Below are 24,317 nucleotides of genomic sequence, written 5' to 3' on the forward strand. Positions count from 1 at the left end.
ACATTTTTCATCTCTGCCCAAACATTTTCTCTTGGACTGAGATCAGGGCATTGTGATGCCCCCCCCCCAAAACTTTGACTTTGTTGGTCTTAGGCCTCTTTGTAACTAATTTGGTGGTTTGCTTAAGAACGTTATCCATTTGAAGACCCAAACTCTGTCTTCCTGGCTGATGTCTTAAGGACTTACTCAATATTTCCAAACAATGTTCTTTCTTCATGATGCCATGTATTTTCTCAGATGCACCAGTTCATCCTGCAGCAAAACACCTCCACAAGATGATGTTGGAAAAATCCAAAACTTACAGAAGACTGACTCGGGACTAATTTAGGAGAACTAAGAATGCATGGAAGAATAGCAAAGGATCTAACAAGGAATGAGAGAAAACTAGGCCCATATTCACAAAAAATCCTAAGACTAAAAGTAGCTCCTAGTGACGTCATTCTAAGAAAAAAAAGATTTTTCTTTTACCTCAGTAATTTTACCTCAATCAAACAATCATACAAATATTAAAATCGAGATAAGACAAACTTTATTATCCCTCTAGGGGGGAATTAAATAGTTTCAGCAGAAGGACAGATTCAAGGCACACCTCTAGTACGGTAATATTAGGAAGGATAAGTAAATAATAATAACAATAATGGATAACCATAAATAAAAAGTCAACAAAATTACAAACAATATAGTACAGAATAATTTAAATATTTACAGAATGTAAAATGCTTTCAAAAATAACAATTTGGCAAAAATGGGAAAAACCCAAAAAAACATATATACATAAATAAGCTCTAGATAAGTACAATAAGCTAAGCAATATATACATAATGTATAAGGAAATGAGGTGAAAAAGTGTTTGTTGTACAGTACATGATACCAGCAGCCTAAGCCTAAATGGCAATCTACAACACTTCCTCATCTGTGAAGAAGGTTGATGGCCTGCAATCACTTCTCTAGCTTCTGAAAGCAGCAGGTACCAGCAGATGGGAACATCTGGTGGAGCCCTCGGCCAGGGATGTATTCAACTCCCGCCTCTGGGAGAGCTTGACCAGATTTCCTGGGAGGTTGGAGACATACAGTCTGTGTGAACTATGTTCTCCGTCTATATTGCCGATGCTGCCGCCTTTAGCTGTGACCTTAAGGTCTGTGGTGCCTGTCACGGCACCAATCCCCGAACCTAGTGGTGGACACCGGCAGAGGGGGATGCCGTCAAGCTGAAGAAGGAGTCCTATCAGCTGTGGTTGGTTTGTGGGACCTCTATGGTGGCTGACGGGTGCCATAAGGCCAAGCATGCTGTGGTCGGGGCTGTGGCTGAGGCAAAAACACGGCCCTGGAAGGAGTTCGATGAGGCCATGGAAAAGGACTACTGATCGACCTCCAAGTGAATCTGGCAAACTGTCAGATGTCTCAGGAGAGGTAAGCAGAGCTTCGCCGAAACTGTTTACAGTGGGAAGTTGTTGACCTCGTCTGGGGACATTGGGCAGTGGAATGAGTACTTTAAGGATCTCCTCAATCCTGCCGTCATGCCTTCTCTGATGAAAGCAGAGACCGGGGACCTGGAGTCGGCAGAGACTGAGGACTTGGAGTCTGACACTCATTCATCACCCAAGGTGAAGTCACCGAGGTGTTCAAAAACCTCCATGGTGGCAAGGTTTCAAGGGTGGATGAGATGCGCCCTGACTACCTCAAATCTCTGGATGTTGTGGGGCTGTCGTGACTGACACATCTCTTCAACATTGCATGGCGGTGGGGACAGTACTTCTGGACTGGAGGACCAGGGTGGTGGTCCCCCTTCGCATGAAGCGAGACTGGGGGAGTTTTCCAACTACAGAGGAACACACTCCTCAGCCTCCCTGGTAAGGCCTATGCCAGGATATTAGAGAGGAGAGTCCGGCCGATATTTGAACCTCGCTTTAGGACGAGAAGTGTGATTTTCATCCCTGCCATGGAAACTGGACCAGCTCTTCACCCTCTACAGGGTGCCCAACCGGTCCACATGTGTTTTGTGGACCCGGAGAAGGCATTCGACCCACGTGGTGCCCTGTGGGGGGTGCTCCAGGAGTATGGAGTCGGGGGCAAGCGGAGCAGGAGTTTGGTCTGCATTGCCGGCACTATGTCGGACCTTTTCCCGGTGCATGTTGGACTCAGGCAGGGCTGCTCTTTTTCACCGGTCCTGTGCATAATTTTAATAGGCAGGATTTCTATGTGTAGCCAGGGGCTGGAGGGGGTCTGGTTTGGGGACCATTGGATTTTTTCTCTTCTTTTTGTCTCTAGCCAAGACCTACAGCATGCACTGGGGCGGTTCGCAGCCAAGTGTGAAGCCGCCAGGATGAAGATCAGCTCCTCCAAGTCCGAGGCCATATTTCTCGACCAGCAAAGGGTGGCTTGCCCTCTTCAGGTTGAAGGGGAGCTCCTTCCTCAAATAGAGTAGTTCAAGTATCTCAGGGTCTTTTTATCGATGAAGGTATAATGGAGCGGTAGATTGACAGACGGATCCTTGTGGCCGCCGTAGTAATGAGGATGCTGTGTCAGTTTCTTGTGGTGAATTGATTTACTGGTCGGTCTACATTCCTACCCACACCTATGGGCATGAACTTGGGATCATGACCGAAAGAACAAGACCTCGGATACAAGTGGATGAAATTAGCTTCCTCCATAGGGTGGCCGGGCACTCCCTTAGAGATAGGGTGAGGAGCTCAGCCATTCGGGCATCTCTACTAAGTCTGCTGCCCCCGCAACGTGGTGCCAGATAAAGCGGTAGACGACGAGTACAAATATTTATATATATATATATATATATATATATATATCACCTGTCAGCATGTAAGCAAAGCACAATAATGATGAACATGTGAATAGGCTATGTTCAAACATGTTGATGCTGTGTGACAATTTCATTTTGCTAAATCATCATCAGGATTTACACATTTCTGAATCCAGTCTAAATTCTATCATCAGCTAGTTATTCTTAATTTATTACTAGGAGCACCTTTTTTGTTGTTGTTTCCTCAAATATTTGTGAGTACAGGCCAAAATGCTTATATACTAGGGAGGAGTAATTGGTGGAATTACAGACTTGTGAATGAATTAACAATATAATTGTCAGTTCTGAAGGAACCAGGACTGCAAGGCTAAGGCTAATAAACAGAATAAATACATAAGGGTCTTTGGAAAATAATCAGAAAAGGCCCACTGAATATGGAATGCCCAAGGTGACCACAAACAAAACAAATACAAAATGCAATCAAATTCAAAGCCAAGCCCAAGGACCATGACAGCATAAACAAACACCTTATGTCCTTTCTGCAACAATGTTCCTAATCCGCCAGCCACCTAAACCAAATCCATCTTTCTTCCCAGAGATTTGTACCCTTTGCACATCTGCTTAAATCATTATACTTGGAGATTCAAGCATTTATGTGTACACTCTCTCTGAGCTTGATGAAGACTCTCTTTATGTATTGGAATGTCTTGATCTCATGTTGATGTCCCTACACATACCAGGGGCTACAGCATAGATCTATTCATCACTGATCTTTCATCTAGAAATAATCAATGTGTTTAGGATCTGGGTATGTCTGACCCCAAAGTTGTTTTTGTGAAGGTTAATTTTTCCTCAACCCACACCAAACCCAAATGTCCAATCAACTTGGACACCCTGACAGTTGACCTCCTACATTACCAACTTTTCTACAATAATACTCCAGGATGAGCAGTATTCTGGAGGTCCACACAACGGAATTTTTCTTAAAATAAAAAAAACCCTTCCTTAATTCTGAAGTCCCTGGAAATTACAGGCCTATATCCAATCTCCCATTCCTCTCCAAGATTCCTAAAAAGGTAAATGCTGCCTGACTTCAGGACCACATCACACTCAACAATATGTTTAGTAAGTTTCAGTCTGGTTTCCATTCTGCCCTTACCCAGAAAACAGCCCTGGTCAGCGTCACCTGTGATCTGCTAATGGCTGTCGATTAGGTTTACCCTCACTCTTCGTACTCCTTCACCAGTCTGTAGCATTTCATTCTATTGACCACCGCCTCCTTTTCAACAGGCTACAAAACACCACTGGACTAAGTATTACTGAATAAACCTGCTTAAAAGCATACCTCTCCAATGGAACAGAATATGACTGAATGGGTGACTTAACTTCCAGGATGTACACTGTTACCTTTGGGGTTTCTCGAGAATCGGTGCTTAGACCTATTTTGTTAACATTGTACCAACCTCCCTCTTGGCAGTCATCAATTAATTTGCAATCTCATACTATTTCTATGCTGACGACATGCAACTATACATGAAAATAGACATACCATCTATAACACAACTTTCTAACACACACTAGTTCCTACAGTGAAGCAGTTCTAGCCAGCACCCTCATCAAATCTGAACCAATATAATCAGCTTGGCTTTTTCTGGCTAGGACATTCCTCATTCATCTAACTTTTGATGGTCAGTTCAATTCAATTCAAAAGTATTTTATTCATCTAAAAGTAAAATTAAATGTTGTAACTCATATTATTAAAGTTTTAAGAGTTGTAGTTCTTAAGAAACCTCTGACTGATGACACTGTTGTTGTATGACATTCACATGAGGAGGATGCTCATGTGCAACACCTCTGGAACACTGCCTTTCACCACCTTAGAAACATTGTCAAACTCAGTTCCACTATAACTGTTCCTGAAGAGAATCTCCTTTACACCTTCATCCACCAAATATATTTACAGACGTAGACAGCCAGACTGCATGGCGATCATCAGTTATGCAGTCCAAGCAACTCTTCATGCACGCATGTATGTATGTATGTATGTATTGACCGTGAGAAATTCGACACAATGTGCACTTTAGGTTTATCTTACCTAATTCACTGTCAACTCAGACGTTAACTGCATATTTTGCTGGTTTGGGATTTTCTTCATCTTTTCCACATGAAGATGTATTTTATTTAACTGTTAATGTAGACACGTAATCACTGTTTTAGAGTTCTGTTTTCCAGAAGTAATACAATTAAACCTTTAACTAAACACAGAAAAGAAATTAAAATTATATGTGAATTAAGCTTAAAATGAGTACAGGTTTCTGAAAATGTGCAGACATAAAACTCACTCCTTACTAACAGATCTATTTGCTGGTGTTCTTATTTTTAGGGAGGTTTGACATCCAATATGGCAGTTTCACTGCTCAGTCTGTGCCTGATACACTAGTGTTTCCTGCTTTTAGAAATACCTTCACAAAAATATCTGACCTGCCACCATTTACTGCTCGTATATACGGCTCTTTGCAAAATATTTTATACCCCTTGACCTTTTCACATTTTTTCATATTACAAATTTCACAAAAAATGTTGTGACCTATACAAGGAAGCAAATGAAGTAGAGAAATTATAATAAATGCTTTTTAATATTTTTATAAAGAAAAATCTGAAAGGTGCACATGCAGTTTTCTCTCATTTCAGAGTTAGTACCACAACAGCTGCCAGTTTTGGGTGGTCTCTGCTAGCTTTATAAACTTATGGAGAGAATTTGAGTCTTTTTTGTCTCTACAAAATAGCTGTAGCTCCGTTTGATTAGAAGAAGATTGTCTGTGAGTTGGTTTTCAAGCTTGACCACAGATTTCCAGCTGGATTTCAGTTTGGACTTTGACTGGGCCATTCTAACACATGAATATGCTTTTATCTAAACCATTCCATTGTAGCTCTGTCTGTGTTTAGAGTCGGTGTCCTGCTGACAGGTGAATTTGCGCCTCAGTCACAAGTTTTTTGCTATCTGTTGTACAAGGGTTTAAACTCCAGTCTTCTTGTTCTAGTGTCATGTAACTTTTAGATGTAATATTCTCTCAACACACTTAATGAATTAAGTCATCAGCAAAACTGACTGTGTCCTGGGGAGGAATTTTAAGATTTCTCTGCAGTTAGCTTCATCCATCATTAACTCAGACGAGCTCTCCTGTCCTTGCAAAAGAAGACCAAAGCAAGATGCTCCCACCACTCTGTTTGACCGTAGTAATGGTGGGCTCAGGGTGATGTCCAGGGTTAATTTTTCATAGCACATAGCATCTTGCAGTATTTAGGCTAAAACGTTTAATTGTGGTCTCATTCTATCAGAGCACATTCTTTTACATGTTCATGGTGTCGCCTACAAGGCTTGCAAGAAGGACTTTTTAACCTGTTAAGCCCCAACCCCCAGTACTGGGGGAAGAATTTAACTCTAGCTTTCTTCTACTTTTTTTAATGCAAATTCCAGTAGTTCAACATAAACATATGTGGTATCCACAGAAATAGTAGAATATTGGCTAAAAGCTGATAAACAATTTCTACAAATGCCAAAAACAGTTAAAACTAAAGGCAGTCTATTAACATAAAGATTGTTTAGTATGTCAATTCTCAGAAAAATTAGATTTTGACATGTTATTTTGAGCTCACACTTCACAAAACCCCTTGGGCTTAAGAGTTTAAGGAAGTTTTCTTCTTCAATTCTACAAACACAAGATTTGTAGAGTGCACAAATAATAGTTGTCCTGTCAACAGATTCTCCCACATGAGCACTGGACAATGGCAGCTCCTACAGAGTTACCATGTGCCTCTAGTTTTATTTTACCTTTACTTCACTATATAAAAAAAAAAGTCAAATCAATCACAAAGACAGATTCAAAGTGCTTTGAGATGAAATTTGCTGTGACTTGGTACTACATAATTAAAGGGAACATGTCACATTTATGTGTAAATCTATACAGCCTTCTATGAAATCCGTGGTAGATTCCAGGTTTTTAGATGACATGTCGTTAGTGCAGGAGGGTGGTGCAGTTCCATCTAGGCTGATTTTCCTGTGTAGTCAGACTGAGATGCCTCTGTAATTGAAGCAGTGGTATTTCAGGAATCCTTTGGAGGTTTTGGCACAAAGGAAGGTGCTGATCAGCTCACTCATCAGGTGCTGGATCAAACTAGGTTTTGGGAGGACTCTGGTGTTCCAGTAGAAGTCAGCAACAGTCACAGTCAGTTCTGCTGGATCTCCTTAGCTTCATGCTGCTGATTTAAAATTATCTCACAGAATATGTTGGCTATGATTTATGTGATATTCTGATGCAAACAGATATTTATATTTTTTTGACCTACATGCAGTAAGCATTCAGGAGACAGATCAAGTTTAACAAATAATTTATTTACAGGAAGCGTGGAGATACGGAAGGAGCTGGAACTGGGAAACAAACTGCAAGGTAAGTAGAGCTGGTAAGTAAAATGAATCTTAAGAGTGAATATTACTAAATAACAAGTCTGTCTTACTAGGGATGATGGGTGATCTGCCAGGAGGAGGGAAAAACAACAACAAAGTTGCGCACAGAGGAGACCGGAGCTGGTAGGTAATTGACACACATTGTAGGGCTCTGAGGTACTGGTGTTGGTCTTATTGGGATGGAGGGTGGACAGGGTTCGCTTGAAGAGGTCTGTGGTTGATCCAGACAGGAAAGCTGCCAGCCAGATGTGAGAAGACAAAGTGGGCAGGATGCCCAGGCTTTTATCCACAAGGTTTGGAGATCAATCTCCAGAGTCAAAAATCCAGGAGAGCAAACAATGCTGAAAACGAAGTCAGGTTCAGGTATGCAGCCTGCGAAGGAGCACATACAAAGTTACTCAAAGGCAAAAGACAAAGCAAGGATTAATGTGGCTTGAGTTTATACCACTGAGGGCAACACTCTGGTGCTGAATTGTAAGCAGCCTCCATCTTAAATACCCTCCAAGGATGATTAAGGAGATAGGGAACACCTGTCACCACTCATCACGGTCTCAGAGCCACCTAGAGGCCAAGCGCAGTGAACAACACCAGACACAGCACACAGATCCTGACATCATCCCCCCCCTCAATGGTCGCCACCAGGCGGCCCAGAAGACGTGGAAGGCCGAGAGGAGACAAAGTCCGTGATCAGGGTAGGATCACAAATAAAAGACCGGGGTACCCAAGACCGGTCCTCCGGCCCATACCCCTCCCAGTCAACGAGATACGGCCATCCACGACCCCGCCAACGGGAGTCCATGATCTGGTGGACCGTCCAGACAGGGTGTCCAAGCTGGTCCAGTGTGGGTGGTGGGGGCTCAGCAGGAGGGCAGGAAGCACTGGAAAAGAAGGGTTTTACCTGGGAAGCATGAAAGATGGGGTAAACACGCAGACTAGGGGGCAAACAAAGGGCTGATGGACTCAATGACGTAGGGACCAATAAAGCGGGGTTACAGTTTCTTAGAAACTGCTTTCAGAGGTATGTCCCTAGAGGACAACCAAACCTTCTGGCCAGGATGGTACACAGGGGCTGGCCGATATCTATGGTTGACGTATTTCTTATTCTCCAGGCGGTAGCAGTCTGGTCAAAAATCACTAGAGAAAACCTTCCCAAAATCCCTCTCAAACTCTGTAAAGGTACAACCAAAATCCCTGCAGTTAGTAAAGCGTGCTTCTGCCCATCTAAACGCTTTACCCGTTAATAGCCCCTAAAAATAGGAAATCTTAACATGATCGTGTGGAAAAGACTGCGGGGATTGGTTGAAAACAAGTGTACACTGTAACAGGAAACCCCTGCAATCTCCCGTCTCCCTGGAATATTTTTTTGGGTTAGGGGAAGTGACATCACGAGAGTGTGGACGTTGCTGAGAGACTGGAGGGGCTGCAGCGGTAATACATGCAGTAAGCATTCAGGAGACAGATCAAGTTTAAGAATTTATTTACAGGAAGCGTGGAGGTACGGAAGGAGCTGGAACCAAGAAACAAACTGCAAGGTAAGTAGAGCTGGTAAGTAAAATGAATCTTAAGAGTGAATATTACTAAATAACCAGTATATCTTACTAGGGATGATGGGTGATCCGCCAGGAGGAGGGAAAACAACAACGAAGCTGCGCATAGAGGAGACCGGAGCTGGTAGGTAATTGACACACGTTGTAGGGCTCTGAGGTTCTGGTGTTGGTCTTATTGTGATGGAGGGTGGACAGGGTTCACTCTAAGAGGTCTGTTGTTGATCCAGACAGGAAAGCTGCCAGCCAGTTGTGTGAAGACAATGGGGGCAGTTTCGTTGTCCAATGAGCTAATCCCTCCCTCCTACTTCCCTATGTCTAAAGGGATTGCCCAATCCAGCTCTCCATCCAATGGGTCCGGATTTCCCTAAACCTGAAAGATCTTACTAAGCAGGTTTACTGAAAGTGCTGTTTAAGCTGGTGTCGGGAAATAACTTGCCTAGCCTGTGACAGCCTTCATACAAAAATCTCGCCCTTCTTCAACTGGAGGTCTGGACGACAGAGTAGCCCACCACAGTCATTCACACTTCAGTTACTTTTGTTCACAGCTGCTCATTCCCTAATATTACAACTGGCTCTTGGTATATGGGCTAGGTTGATTTTAGTGGCTTGGCACGAGCCCCAAGGGCGCTGTTTTAACAAACTTGGTTAAGGCAACCTATAAAAACCTCCTAATATATCTTAGAACTAGGCAAGACTTTTTACCATCAATGAAAAACCAAAAATAAGGTGACTCAATTAATTGAATGTCCACAATTTAACTAGAATTTTATATGCTTTCTTTAATTAGTAACGCTTATGCAGGGGTCAGTAACAACTTAAATTCGGCAACACGTAACAATTTCAATAATAGAAATAAATCAACTCAACCTGTCTTACCCTGATGCTGAAACTAATGAGGTTGGAGAGGCTTTGAAGACGGAGGCTCATCCATGCACCTGATGGAGAAGATTCTTCTGGTAACAACAAGCGATTTCTTGAAGGAAATACAACTTGATCTTCAGTTTTCTTCCTTGAAGTGGATGGGCACTGATGCTCCAGGTTTTGATGGTTTGAACAGGAACTTTGTTGTCATATGTCTCCAAAGACAGTAGCTTCCAGAGGCTGAAGAGTTGAAGGAAACCCAGAGACATAAATGAAGTTGATTCAGGACTTCCAGAAGCCTAAAACTTAGAGCAATCAGCTGTTCACCAATCAAGTTCACTTCTGTTGTCTGGATAAAAAGGCTTTAGATGAAATGAAATTCTTAATCTTGAGGCACAGTCCTTTCGGGGCACACCGGTTGATCCTCTTTTTAATGCAGTCAATCAGCTGGGCTGTGTCTCTGGTCCTTTTTCATCTGAGTGTCTTTTCTCCGTCCGATCTTGTTCACTGGTCTTCTGCGAGGAAACAACTAGTTCCTCTATTCTTGCCCATTTTATAGAGCATTTCCACCAAACTCTTTGTGCTCATTGGCCAGTGGTTGTTGCCATGGCTGTCCCATTGGTCACCCGTGACATAAGGTGATCTTTTTCTGGAATTTCCTGAGTCGTGTCCATATCAGACATGCCATCATCACCTCAGTCCTGAGCTGTCTGCTGGCCTCTTCTTTGACCTGCGCCCCCGCCTCAGTCATCAGCCTTGTGCTGTAAGCTACAGCTCTCACTTCCCCAATTCCTGAGCATCTGCTCTATTCCTGTCTCACTCAACGTTACACTTCCTCTTAAACAGAGGCTTTAATTCTTACATCGGTGCTGCTCAAACTTTTAGTTACAGCGTTTACTTCATTTACAGTTTAAAACCATTACTTAAACTTCATCCTTTTTATTCATACATCACAAATGATCAACAATATATCTTTCATATATAGCTGATTGAGAATTTTAAACCTTAATTTTTTTATTTTAATTATCAGTTCTTAACCATATTTCAATCATACGTCTTAACTTGATAATCAAAGATTACTCATTTCATTTAATACTTGTTGAAAATGGAAAATCATTATACATCATTTTCTTGGTTACACTTCTCGTTTATATTTCTGCAAAAGATAAGACAGTTAATATGTGGCTCCACACAGGCCTCTCCAGTCTGTCAGTTGTAGAATATGAGTATATGCTTGTTTCACTCTCCACTTCTTCAACTGTGTATTTTAATAATTGTTGCATGGATTACACAACGATATTTATTGTAATTTTTATGGATTTAACTGTGAGCAGTTAATAAATGTTGCATGGATTACATGGAAAGATCTCACCTTATTTTGACAGCAGGATGCCCAGGCTTTTATCCACAAGGTTTGGAGATCAATCTCCAGAGTCAAAAATCCAGGAGAGCAAACAATGCTGAAAACGAAGTCAGGTTCAGGTATGCAGCCTGCGAAGGAGCACATACAAAGTTACTCAAAGGCAAAAGACAAAGCAAGGATTAATGTGGCTTGAGTTTATAACACTGAGGGCAACACTCTGGTGCTGAATTGTAATCAGCCTCCATCTTAAATACCCTCCAAGGATGATTAAGGAGATAGGGAACACCTGTCACCACTCATCACGGTCTCAGAGCCACCTAGAGGCCAAGCACAGTGAACAACACCAGACACAGCACACAGATCCTGCCACATTCATTCTAGAAGGTTAGACAAGGAGCCACTTCAGTTCTTACTAAAGGAGTTGGAAAGGGTTATATTTTCCTTCTGCTTCATTCAATACAAGGCACATTTATTTGTATAGCACATTTCAGCAACAACACAATAAAGTACATTGCAGGGGCATGATAAAGGAAAGTGTGGTAAAGAAAAGCTGGAGTACAGACTGATATTAATGAATGCACTCAATGCTTTTAGGCCCATATTGTCCTGACATAAAATTAATGTTTCTCCATGGAAAGGAAGAAACTTATCCGGCTCGATAATGGGGGAATGTTCTTTTTAAAATTGGTCCGTGCCTGGACCAATTGTCAGCGACTTCTTAGCGCTCTGTACCTTCCTCCTGGCTTCTTCTAGGAGAGCCACGTTCATTGGGGGAGGAGCTTTTTACAGTGAACTGCTTCTCACTGGACAGCAAGGTCCTTTGCAGAAGACCTGAGTGGTCTGGAAGGTTCATACAACGACAACAAATCTGTAATGTATTTTGGTGCAAAGCCATTGATTGAGTTATAAACTAGCAGACGTATTATAAAGCTCTATATATTCTCTGAGATACAGGGAGCTAGTGTAAGGACTTTAAACTAGGGAAATGTGCTTTACTTTCTCAGATGTAGTGAGGACATGCACAGGAGTGTTCCGGATCAGATGCAGCTGTCTGATTGACGTTTTAGGGAGATCTGTGCAGACACTGTTGCTATGATCAATTGAACTAAAGATAATATACCTAATGTGCCTCTGGAGTTTTAGGTCTTAGTCCATCACTACACCCAGATTTCAGGCCTGGTCTGTGGTCTCTAGCTGTCATAACTAAAGCTGTGTGCTGACTCTTAATCGCTCCTCCTTTGGTTTAAAAATAATGATTTCAGTTTTGTTTTTATTAAACTGAAGAAAATTATGGCACATCCACACATTGATTTGTTCTATGCATCCACTCAATGCTTGAATAGGTTCATAGTCACCTGGTGACATAGTGCTGTGTCATCTGAGTAGTTATGGTAATTTATCTAGTTTCTTTGTTATGTTCCGAAACAGGGAGAGCATCTAGGTATTGAATAGGAGAGGTCCAAGAATGGAATCTTGGGGAGCCCAGTGTGTGATTTTTGTGAACTCTGATGTAAAGTTACCCACTGACACAAAAAAGGCCCTGTCCTTCAAGTAACACTCCCAGTTGCGTGATGTACCAGAAAGACTGACTCAGTTCTCCTGTCACTAAAATTATATACCATCATCAACAGTGGTGAATGCTCTGCTGAGGTCCAATAATACCAGCACTGTGGTTCTTCCACAGTCGGCTTTTATGTGGATGTGGTCTCTGTACTGTGGTGAGCACAGAAACCTGAGTGGAAAACATCAAAGCGGCTGGTCATTGTTAAGAAAGTATTTAACTGTTGAAACACAGCTTATTAAATAACCTCACTGATAAATGGGAGATTAGAGATGGGCCTGTAATTCTACAATATCAACTTCTCCATATTATTCTTTTTTAACAGTGGTTTGATAATTGCTGTTTTTAAGGCCTGGGGGAAACAACTAATAAAAGGCTTGTGTTTATTATTTGCATCAAATCAGATGCAATGACAGGCTAAACCTTCTTTAAGAAAGCTGTGGGTAAAACATCAAGACAGTTGGAGGAGGAGCTTAGTTGATTTAGTTAGGTTCAGATGCTTCAGACACAGGAGGGTTTGTTAGACAACTGTAGCAAATAAGGCATAAGCATTTTTAATGTTTTAGTTGATGATTTCAGAAATGAAAGATGCCCTTGCATTTGTCAGTAGTAGTTTATATCTGTGAAGCCTTTTTTATAGATGGAAAAGTAAACATAGAGTCTGGTCTTTCACCACCTCCATTTGGCTTTTCAACGCTCCCTTTTTTCACTTCTTACCAGAGGAACATTTCTCTACACAGATTTATTCTTACCAGACAACCTTCACCTTAATGAGAACAATGGCACCTTAAAGAGAACAATTAAATCAATGATCTCTGAAATGTTTTAATGGAAGTTATCTACCAGCTTATTTACTGAGTTACAGGACAAAGTGTAAGATTAAACTTGGTTAAAGGTCCTTAAAAGTGTTTTCTTATTATATCTTTTTGGCTAATTGAGTCAATCGAAATGGTGTTTTCAAAGATAACAGAGAAGCAACATCAGTTATAAAGATCTTGGAAATGTTGAGACCCTTAATGACGATAAAGTTTATTTATAAACATAGCAAGGCTCTTTACCTGGACAGCCAAATGTGCCCAGAAACACCTTTTAACACTTTAGTGAATCATGAAACAAAGTGGCCACCCCTCCACCTCCCTTTGCTCTCTGCTCTCACATTGAAGATTGCAATTGTGAGTTGACTCTATCACTGTAGGTGTCTCACTATTTTCATCTAACCATGTTACTGTTAAAAACATAGCATCAAGATTATACTCAGTAATAACATTGGTGATTACAAATTTATTTCCAGACAAAGATCTAATGTTTAATAGAGCCAGTTTAAGTGACTTACTGGATGCTAATAGTTTTGACAAGTTGTGCACGACAAGGAATAGATTTTGAATTGAATTCCTGTCTATTGTTTCTTATCTTATTATCTTTCTTTTTCCTGTAATGTAAGCACAGCGATATTACGGCATTTTACTATTGTGGGCCTAAGCATTTCCTGGAGATAATAACTGCTGGTAGTCTTATCGGCTGGACCCTGTACATGTCACAGATGGGTTTCTGGAACATCCTAGACACAGACAGGCTTTTAATAAGCTGGACGATGATGACCCCCAATGTAAGTGGAGAAAATGTAAAATTTGGACATGGAGTAAGTTGCATTCCAATTTCATGTTGTCAGTAAAATCCAGGAGAGGGGAGTCTGAGCATAATGTAGATAATGAAGAGGTGGATGGGTTCTGGGGGGGAGGTTTGGGGTCCTCTGATGGGGCTAAGGGGGGGTCCACTTGTCCACTATTGGAGTAAGGGCAGTATCTACTTGTAATGATGTAGAAGTCTCTCTCTAGGTCATGTTTCTCCATGCTTCATCCTTATCTCAGCAGATTGCAGCTGTCCTTCAGAGCTTAGTCTTATCAGTTGTGTGCTCTCTCACCATCCCCTGTGTACAGTGGAGCTTACTGGTGTCTGATTCACAGAATAAAAAATGTTGGAAGTGAAGAGTTTTACTCCAGACTAATTAAGACAAAATCCATCTTACTTGAAAAGATGCCTTCTTTCCGGGAAAATATTGAAGTTGTTGATAAAGTTCACATATTTTTTAAGCCATTTGCTGAGCATCAGCAGTCTACTAAATTTCTTCAGAACCACCACTGGTCAAACCGGTTCTATTTAAGTGATTTCTAGATTCTACAGGTCTGGCAGCAATTTTTCCACAAAAAGACAACTTTGTACTCTGATATCTTGGAAATTTGAGTAACATACAGTGGTGTATACACTACCGGTCAAACATTTTAGAACGTCTTTATCATTTAATGGTTGGCTTCATGTTTATGACTATTTACATTGTATGTAGATTCTCAATGAGGGCATCAAGACAGTGACTGAACACATATGCAATTATGTAGCGAACCAAAAATTGTAAAAGATCTTTAAATATGTTATATTTTAGAATCCTTAAAGTATCCGCCCTTTGCTGTAATGACTAAAATATTAACCTTTGGCCTTTGGCTCTCAATGATCGTCTGAGAAGTTCTTTCAAGACTCTTGGGAAAACCATTTTAGGTGACCACAACATAAAGCTCTTGGAGAAAATGCCAAGAAATCAAAGCAGTCGGCAAAGCAAATGGTGGCTATTTTCTAATAATCTAAAAGATAAAAATGATTCGAGTTATTTCAGACTTTTTGTTTACTACGTAATTCTATGTGTGTTCATTCACAGGTTTGTTGTCTCTGGTGAGAATCTACAATTTAAATAGTCATGAAAATAAAGAGATCCATTAAGGAAGGAAGGTGTTCTAAAATGTTTGAGTTGTGTATATCAAAAGAGTAAGTGAACCTCTGAAGTCTCCTGTGAAAGTCACTGTAATTATAGAGAGCAACTGAAAAAAACCTTTTGTGTCAAGAAGTAGACATGATTAGTGATCTGCATTACTTTATCACTGTTACTTGTTACCTAGTTTGTCAAAATCCATTGCACCAACTAAACCATCTTAGCAGAGTCTTAAGCACTAAAAAATACATTTCTTTTTGATCCTAGCAAGTGTAATTTAGTGTGATATCCTGATGTGTTTTGTTGGACAGAGTTAATTTGAATTGTTAAAACAGAGTCCTTGCATATGGACCTCCAGAAGCACATGCATATGCAAAATATGACGGTCTCATCTGTCTTGACTCAAAGTCAAAAGAAAATTCTCCAAAGTCAAAACAGACGTGATAATCTTTCCAACTCTAACACTTAGTTCTAAAAAGAGACAGAACCTCATCTGAAAACCCAAGGGACATTTATGATAAGGATAAAACAGAGCAACCTTGCTGTACCCCATTCAGCCATCCTGTTATCTGCTGAAAGTCTTGATGTATCTCCCTCTTTGGCAGCTTTCTCCAACTTACTTTTTAAATACATTACTGAACCTGAAAATGTTTCACTTAGTAACACCATCCACACTGAAGAGTGTTATTGTAAGCATAACCTGGTAGTGCTCAGTAGGGTGTGTTCAGTGAAAAAAGATGATTTAAACAGCCTATTTCCGTTTTGGTTTTAGTTTAGTTTATTACACAATGTCAGTGTATGATCTGCTGTGGTTTGTACTCTTGACACTTTCAAAGACCCCATACATTTATTTATACTGGTACATAAAACAGTGGAAATGGAACAGGATAGTGTCATTTTTTACCATGATTGAACAGTAAAAGTAAGTAAACTTTGCTGTTGTCTCAATACAAAATTCCACAGCTAAGGGGCTCAGACAGACTAGTCCAGCTCATCTCTAGTGTCACCAGTTTTAGTTTAGGCATTCCTAAACAGAGCAATGCAAACTGCAGCTAAATCTTAAAGTTTATTTTGAAACACAGCACCAGCAGTGACTTCTAAGCATGGGTCTAATCACAATTATACGCCTGGCCGAAAGTAAAGCAAACCTAAGGATTTCTTCAGTTAGATAAAAAAGGACCTGTTTTCTACATTCTTTAGAAAATTAAGGACAGATAGAAACCAATGCAGGTATAGATATTGATAAAATATGTTTTCTCCAATTTTAGTTTTTCCATAGTAGATGTACAACAGTATAGACAGCGACACCCTGGGACTAGTTTGCATAAGCTCTGAAATGTCCAGAAAGAAGGATGGTGTGATTCTGCATTCGTGTCGTTCGTGCTGACAGCTCTGAAAGCATGAAGACAAAACTTTGAGCAGTAAATACTCCTCCCCTTTCTCCCCTCTTCTTGTTGGGTCCTGAGGTGTCGACTCAGTGGGATTAGTTTGATGAAACTGGTTTGACAAGCGAGAGACCACAACCCCTGTGAATGAGCACAGCATTCTGAATGCTCACACTGGCTGAGAAACCCTTGTGTTTCTGAGCTCCTAGCTCTGTCTGCTCCTCTTTTCTCCCCAAAGCCACACGCAAGAATGGAATGTTGGAGGACATTTACCACTTTGGACCACTTCAACAACTGCATTAAGTTATTACACATTTTTTCGTATCAATGCTAGAAACTCATTTTCATTGCTTCACTGTTTTGGTATTGTGCAAATATTGTGTTTTCATTTATAGAATTATGGATGCTCAACCTTTCGATAAAATGTTTAAGAATAAAATAAAAGAGTGAATCTCTTAGTTGAGCTTATTTGTCTTCCAGTTTTTTCACATCCTTCTGCTGTTTACTTTCCCTGCAGCGTTGTCAGGGGAGCAGCTCTTACCCTTTTCAGTGTGTTCAACATTTCTATGTATTTTTTCATTTTATACAGAACTATTATCAGATCATTTTCCCCAACTATTCAAGCTAATCACAAATGACAGGCATGCGTCTTAACCAGATTTACTTGAATTTCTATGGCCTCAATTTGAATATATAATGCTATGTATATGTTTACCCCCTTACAGATTTCTTCTGTCTTAGCTTTTTTTTGTCACAATTGAAATATTTAGAAATTTTGAGTAAATACAAAAAAGCGAATGGTAAAAAGAAAAAAATCCAAAAAACCCTATGAATAAAAGTAAATATCCCTTGATGTCATACCTGCTTGTTCAACAACTGAGATTGAGCGATAACTGGCATTGAGCACTGTGGAGGAAGTTTGGCCCACTCTGTTTTGCAGAATTGTTTTAATTCAGCCACAATGGAGGGTTTTCCTGAATGACCTGTCTGTTCCATTCTAGTATCCTAGTTGGATTTAAGTTCACAATTTGAAAAGGCCAGTCCAAAACCTTCATTATGATTTATTTGGATAATTGTCCTGCTGCATCACCCAAGGGAGCTTGACCCTTACATCACAAACTAGACATTCATCTTTAGGGTTTCTTCTAGAGCAGAATTCGTGGTACCATCAAATCCAGTGAGTCACTGAGATCCTGAAGTAGCAAAGCAACATCAGACATGACATGTTTTCTTGCAACTCTGTGTTAATTTTAAACCAGATTTACTAGTTGTTTTAGAGATTATCAAGATGTTTTTGGTACATGTGAGACAAACCTTTATGTTCTTTTTGATCAGCAATAGTTCTGGCTTTAGAACTGTCCCATGGAGGCCATTTTGGCCCAGTCTCTTTTTCTTCTTGTTGAAACATGAAGTCTGACCTTATCTGAGGTAGTGAGACTCGCAGAACTTTATAAGTTCTTCTTTGACCTCCTGGATTAATTCGTTGATGAACTCTTAAACTAGTAAATTTGGTAGGTTGGCCGCTCTCAGAAGGTTCATCGCTGTAGTATAATGAAAGAAATAATTCCAAATTACTGCTCTAAAATAAATCACTGTATTTCTATTGCTTTGGTCAATTTAGTTTGTTTATGTAGCTTTTGTACAAAAAATTTAAATGTTTTACTATCAATGTAAATTTTCTTTATATAGCACATTTAAAAACAACAAAGCTGACCAAAGTGCTTCACAAGCTACAGAACTGTGAAGATAAAATAGTAAAAGAAAATTACTTGAAACTTGAATCAAAAGCCAACATAAAAAATGTGTTATCATGCAGGATTTAAAAGACTGTTTGGACTCTGCCGTATAAACATCAAGTGGAGGGTTGGTCCTTGGGTTCGAAGTTTAAAATCAATACAAAAATATATGGACACTCAGTGCAAATCACCTAAAACTGATCATGCCTTCTGATACCTATTAACAAACGTGCTGCAGCATTTCGAACCAAAAGCAGTCGATGAAGTGATGATTGTTCAGTGCTAATATAGGGATAATTGCAATAGTCCAATGTAAAGGTGATGAATGCATGAATAACGTTTTGAAGGAGTTTGTACTTCTACTGTGACGTCTTGTCGTTTTTTTAAGTTGACTACAGGGTTAAAAATGAAGCTAGATTTAAGAAAACTACACAAAAACTAAAAATAAATAGGGAAACAAATTTGAAGTTTTTTAACATATTTTGGATGTTATTGTTATTGACTTTACTTACAATGTTGTCCATCTCTTCTACAGCACCCATTACTGTTACATGCAGATGCTCAGCTATTCAAATTAGGTAATGTCATTTAACAACTTCCAATGACTTTTACTACAAACCATCTCACTGAGGAGGTGGAAATAGTGAGTCTAGATTTGGCTAGTGAAATTTCCAGGTCTATCATAGTAAATAATCCTACCACCACCGATTCTAGAATATCATGGGAATCATCTGAGAGATGTTGAAATGGTTGGCCTATCCTGTTTTCAGTTGTTGTCTTTAATTAATCAGGAAGATGACAAAAATATATTGTACTCAATGTGATAATCATGGAGGGACAGTTTTAGCAAATATCTATATTAGTTCACATAAAAAGCAATATCCCAAAACATTCTCAGCTTTTGTGCAATGCTGGACCATTTACCTCTCATGAGAGGCATTTCTGGTCCAGACATGCTGTGACTAATAATAATTCTGACTATTTACGTTGGCTTTTAAGGAATTTGGATCTCATGTTGGTCTTATTTCCTTCAGTGGAGCATAAACCCAATCCCCCCAGACCCCCTCAGACAACTCACCCCAACCGCTCAGATTTTTGTTGCAGGGTATTTTGCAAAGTGGCTTTTGTTTTTAGATCTCCTGCTGACTAACACACAAACAGAGCTAAAAATATATTCTACTTGGTGTAAAAATTAATAATGCAGGATTTTTAGAGGCGATAACAAGACTACTTCTGCATGTTATTGCTACTGGACACATAGTTCATTAGTATATTCCACAATGTGAACATTTAATCAGAAATAAAAACCTTTTGTTGTGCTTGTTTATGGCTAAATGATCACCCATAGCAACCTCTGTGTCCTGTGCTTTCCTCATATCCTTGTTTCCTTCCTGCAGCCAGCTGATGGTGCAGAGTGCTGATGACAAAGAGCCCAGTTTAGCTGACAGTATAGTGCAGAGAAAGGGAGAAAGAAATCTCTTGAGATCTTTCTCATCCTGCCACCATAATCTATAGAGCTCTCCTCACTGCACACTTCATAATGTGATTTGTCAACTCTGTGCAACGAAAAAGGCCTGGGTTAACAGAGAAAAATCTAATGTAGAAGGTCAGCACGGCAGAGCTGCTTGGGGAAAAATACTGTTATATAGTGACATCATTCTACTCTCTGTACACTGCGGTGTGATGCCTCATTCATGGACTTGCCTCTTATTTTTTTTCAGTCACTTAAGTCATACAACTTAACTTAACTATAAAATGTGTCATGCCTGGTAGGTTGTCACGACTGGTATACTCCAACCTTAACCACTTTTCCGTACTGTAACTACAGGGGTTGGACAATGAAACTGAAACACCTGGTTTTAGACCACAATAATTTATTAGTATGGTGTAGGGCCTCCTTTTGTGGCCAATAAAGTGTCATTTTGTCTTGGGAATGACATATACAAGTCCTGCACAGTGGTCAGAGGGATTTTAAACCATTCTTCTTGCAGGATAGTGGCCAGGTCACTACGTGATACTGGTGGAGGAAAACGCTTCCTGACTCGCTCCTCCAAAACACCCCAAAGTGGCTCAATAATATTTAGATCTGGTGACTGTGCAGGCCATGGGAGATGTTCAACTTCACTTTCATGTTCATCAAACCAATCTTTCACCAGTCTTGCTGTGTGTATTGGTGCATTGTCATCCTGATACACGGCACCGCCTTCAGGATACAATGTTTGAACCATTGGATGCACATGGTCCTCAAGAATGGTTCAGTAGTCCTTGGCAGTGACGCGCCCATCTAGCACAAGTATTGGGCCAAGGGAATGCCATGATATGGCAGCCCAAACCATCACTGATCCACCCCCATGCTTCACTCTGGGCATGCAACAGTCTGGGTGGTACGCTTCTTTGGGGCTTCTCCACACCGTAACTCTCCTGGATGTGGGGAAAACAGTAAAGGTGGACTCATCAGAGAACAATACAGGTTTCACATTGTCCACAGCCCAAGATTTGCGCTCCTTGCACCATTGAAACCGACGTTTGGCATTGGCATGAGTGACCAAAGGTTTGGCTATAGCAGCCCGGCCGTGTATATTGACCCTGTGGAGCTCCTGACGGACAGTTCTGGTGGAAACAGGAGAGTTGAGGTGCACATTTAATTCTGCCGTGATTTGGGCAGCCATGGTTTTATGTTTTTTTGGATACAATCCGGGTTAGCACCCGAACATCCCTTTCAGACAGCTTCCTCTTGCGTCCACAGTTAATCCTGTTGGATGTGGTTCATCCTTCTTGGTGGTATGCCGACATTATCCTGGATACCGTGGCTCTTGATACATCACAAAGACTTGCTGTCTTGGTCACAGATGCGCCAGCAAGATGTGCACCAACAATTTGTCCTCTTTTGAACTCTGGTATGTCACCCATAATGTTGTGTCCATTTCTATATTTTGAGCAAAACTGTGCTCTTACCCTGCTAATTGAACCTTCACACTCTGCTCTTACTGGTGCAATGTGCAATCAATGAAGACTGGCTACCAGGCTGGTCCAATTTAGCCATGAAACCTCCCACACTAAAATGACAGGTGTTTCAGTTTCATTGTCCAACCCCTGTACATTATAGAAAAGTATTGTAAATCATCAGCTGTCAAAGCAGATCAAATGTCCCCAAAGGGAGACGGGATCATTGTCGGTGCAAAATGTCCTGTGGCAAAGGGCTTCTTGTCATACCCCAAAAAGTCAGATATGAAACAACCAGAACTGAAGACATGAACTGACAAATGGGCAAAATAATCAGCATGTGTGCAAATGTGCATGCGTGTGTGTGTATGCGTGTGTGTGTGTGTGTGTGTGTGTGTGTGTGTGCGCGCGCGCACACATGTGTGTACCTTAACAAAAAACTTTTAATTCATCTTCTTCCCATGATAGTGAAAGGACCCAAGCAGCGTGGGGGTTGAGATGTTGATCCACTGCTGTTATGCCTCAAAGCAGCAAAACAGATAGTCAGAACAATGTTGGTAAGAAGGTATTAGGTGGGGGATGGTGACTGCAGAGCTTTACTCTAGTCCTGTCAGTCAGTGGTTCTGGGATGTCATCTCCATTAATGTAAGAACATGTTGTCGTGGGATGTGTTCTGCTTTAAAGACTTGTTTAATCTTTTCACAAGATATTCCCATATGGCCACAAAGGGGCCATGATGTTATCAATGCTAAACAGGACCCATTGCATTATATATCGTCCACCATGCTTAACAATAGGCATAGAGTAAGTTTTTAACATTTTCTTCTATTGTTTCACACCAAACCTTCTCCAGGAGGCTTTTGTTCATCAACATCAGAGTTTTCAAAATAAAACATTTATAATGGCTATATTTTATCTGCAAATCTGCCACTTTTGGTTGTGCTGAAGCCAACAACAGAAATAAACCTGCTATACTTAGAGAGTTAGAGAGGAATAATTATAATGAGATGCTATGATGCAAGAAGCAGAGTGGGGCTTGTGAAAGACCTGGCAGATCCTTTATACTCTGCCCTCAACAATATCACAGGTAACCTGTCTCTATTGGCTGTACAAGTAACCATCACAGCAAACCGTGGCAAAATTTCAACTTTGTTCATTTATTTATTGTGATTTTTTTGCAGGTCCTGTCTTGACATTTCAGGCATACCATTTGTAGAAGCTGGTTGCCTACATGCACCAGGGCGGTTTTGCTCTTCAAAAAGGATGTTTGGAGATTGCGTGATTGACTTCATTAAATCAAGATTGCAGCGAGCATCAAAGTAGACAGGTTACATTATAAAATGAGAAGTTGTATTTTTGTGACCTTTAGCTATTTAGGTTATGTCAACAGGTGGGTGGATTTTATGTGTGTGTGTGTGTGTGTGTGTGTGTGTGTGTGTGTGTGTGTGTGTGTGTGTGTGTGTGAGGTAGACATCTACCCTCCCTGGCAGCTGGAACCAAGAGGGAGGGCACAATTTAATCCCACCTGGTGAGATAGATGAATTTCAACTTTGACCAGAACACAAGGTCCACAGGCAAGGCCGCTGACATAGGGGGACAACTGGGTTGATGATCCATAGTAGAGGGGAGGTCCACATTATTGGACCCCCAACCATCAAATTATGTTAAAGAACATTTCTTTCAAAATAGGCCTGTTTGTAAAAGAAATGTAGGACTAATATTTAAGTTATTGGCTGTTCTGCTGGTTAACCAATTTGATTTTAGGGTTTAGTTTGCGAGTTACAGTAGCACTTGAAATAAGTTTTTAGCTTTGTTCAGTATATTGGTTTACACAACTTAACAAAATAAAAACAAAACAAACAATGTTGAAAGCATAATATAAATAAATACTGTGGTGGCATGGTAGAAACCAGTGCTGGTTTAAACGAACCATACCAAGCAATTAAAAAAATATACAGTATATTAACAATACATAAATATGAAGAATAAATCAACATAAGGCACTTAGGTGAAAAAAAAAAGAAAATTTCTATAAAGATTTGCATTCGAGGGGCGCGGCACCTGGCATAGCAGCAGCAGAGTGCAACCCATATACGGAGGCTCCAGTACTTGACACGGCTGTCCCTGGTTCGGGTCCCAACCCCAGGTTTCTGGGGTTGGGATATTTGCTTCAAAGGAAGGAACTCCTAAATTATTCTGACAGTCAGGCATTTTTTCCATGTTTTTAAATGCAACAATGAGACAAAAGGTTCCATTAGATGCTCAAACAGGTTTTAAAGAATAAGTCCATGATATTTGAATGAAAACTGACAGCATGATGTTTTAAATAATGGTAGATGGAGATCTAGTTTAGTAATTATACAGTGAAGAATTGATTACAAAACAATTGCATAAACCATCGGTAAATTCACTATCAAATATCTCACTTTATAGACAAAAGTACAACTTTGTAAAGTATTATTATCAAATCAATTCAGTAATTTCACTTATTGCATCTTCTTTGATTAAGTCAGTTAGTCATTTTCTATACTGCTTCTTCCAAAGTGGGTTGCGGGGAAGCGTATCTCCAGCAGTCTACAGGCGAGAGCCGGGGTACACCCTGGACAGGTCCTTCTTTCTTAGGAATCCTTCTTTGATTAAGGAGACACCAATTCTATCATGGCATGATTTTAGCTGATCAAGTGACATTATATAAATTAACTGCATACTAATGTTTTCAAGCCTTTATTTCTGTTAATTATGAGGATTTTCTGTTTAGCTAATGAAAACACAAAATTTAAGATTAGAATATTAAGAATACTCTTAATCTGACAAACAATCTCGTACTTGTACTCGTCGTCTTCCACTTATCCGGGACCAGGTCGCAGGGGCAGCAGACTCAGCAGAGACACCCTCCTCCGGGGGGAGCCCAAGGTGTTCCCAGGCCAGCCGCGAGACAAA

General features: G+C 40.4%; 1 protein-coding gene and 1 long non-coding RNA gene across 3 annotated transcripts in view; one reads left to right on the forward strand and one right to left on the reverse strand.

Moving 5' to 3' along the window:
- The window catches only part of LOC124879259 (retinoic acid receptor beta-like), a 361,385-nt gene that overhangs the window by 245,547 nt on the left and 91,521 nt on the right, over window positions 1–24,317 (forward strand). The gene's annotated exons all lie outside the window — the stretch shown is intronic.
- Window positions 7,131–11,200, reverse strand: LOC124879260. The gene is made up of 3 exons (XR_007040987.1): window positions 11,004–11,200; window positions 7,274–7,595; window positions 7,131–7,199 (listed from the first exon to the last, which is right to left on the reverse strand). It is a non-coding gene; the product is annotated as an uncharacterized LOC124879260 (long non-coding RNA).

Source organism: Girardinichthys multiradiatus, chromosome 13, assembly GCF_021462225.1.
Source record: "Girardinichthys multiradiatus isolate DD_20200921_A chromosome 13, DD_fGirMul_XY1, whole genome shotgun sequence".
Lineage (NCBI taxonomy): Eukaryota > Metazoa > Chordata > Actinopteri > Cyprinodontiformes > Goodeidae > Girardinichthys > Girardinichthys multiradiatus.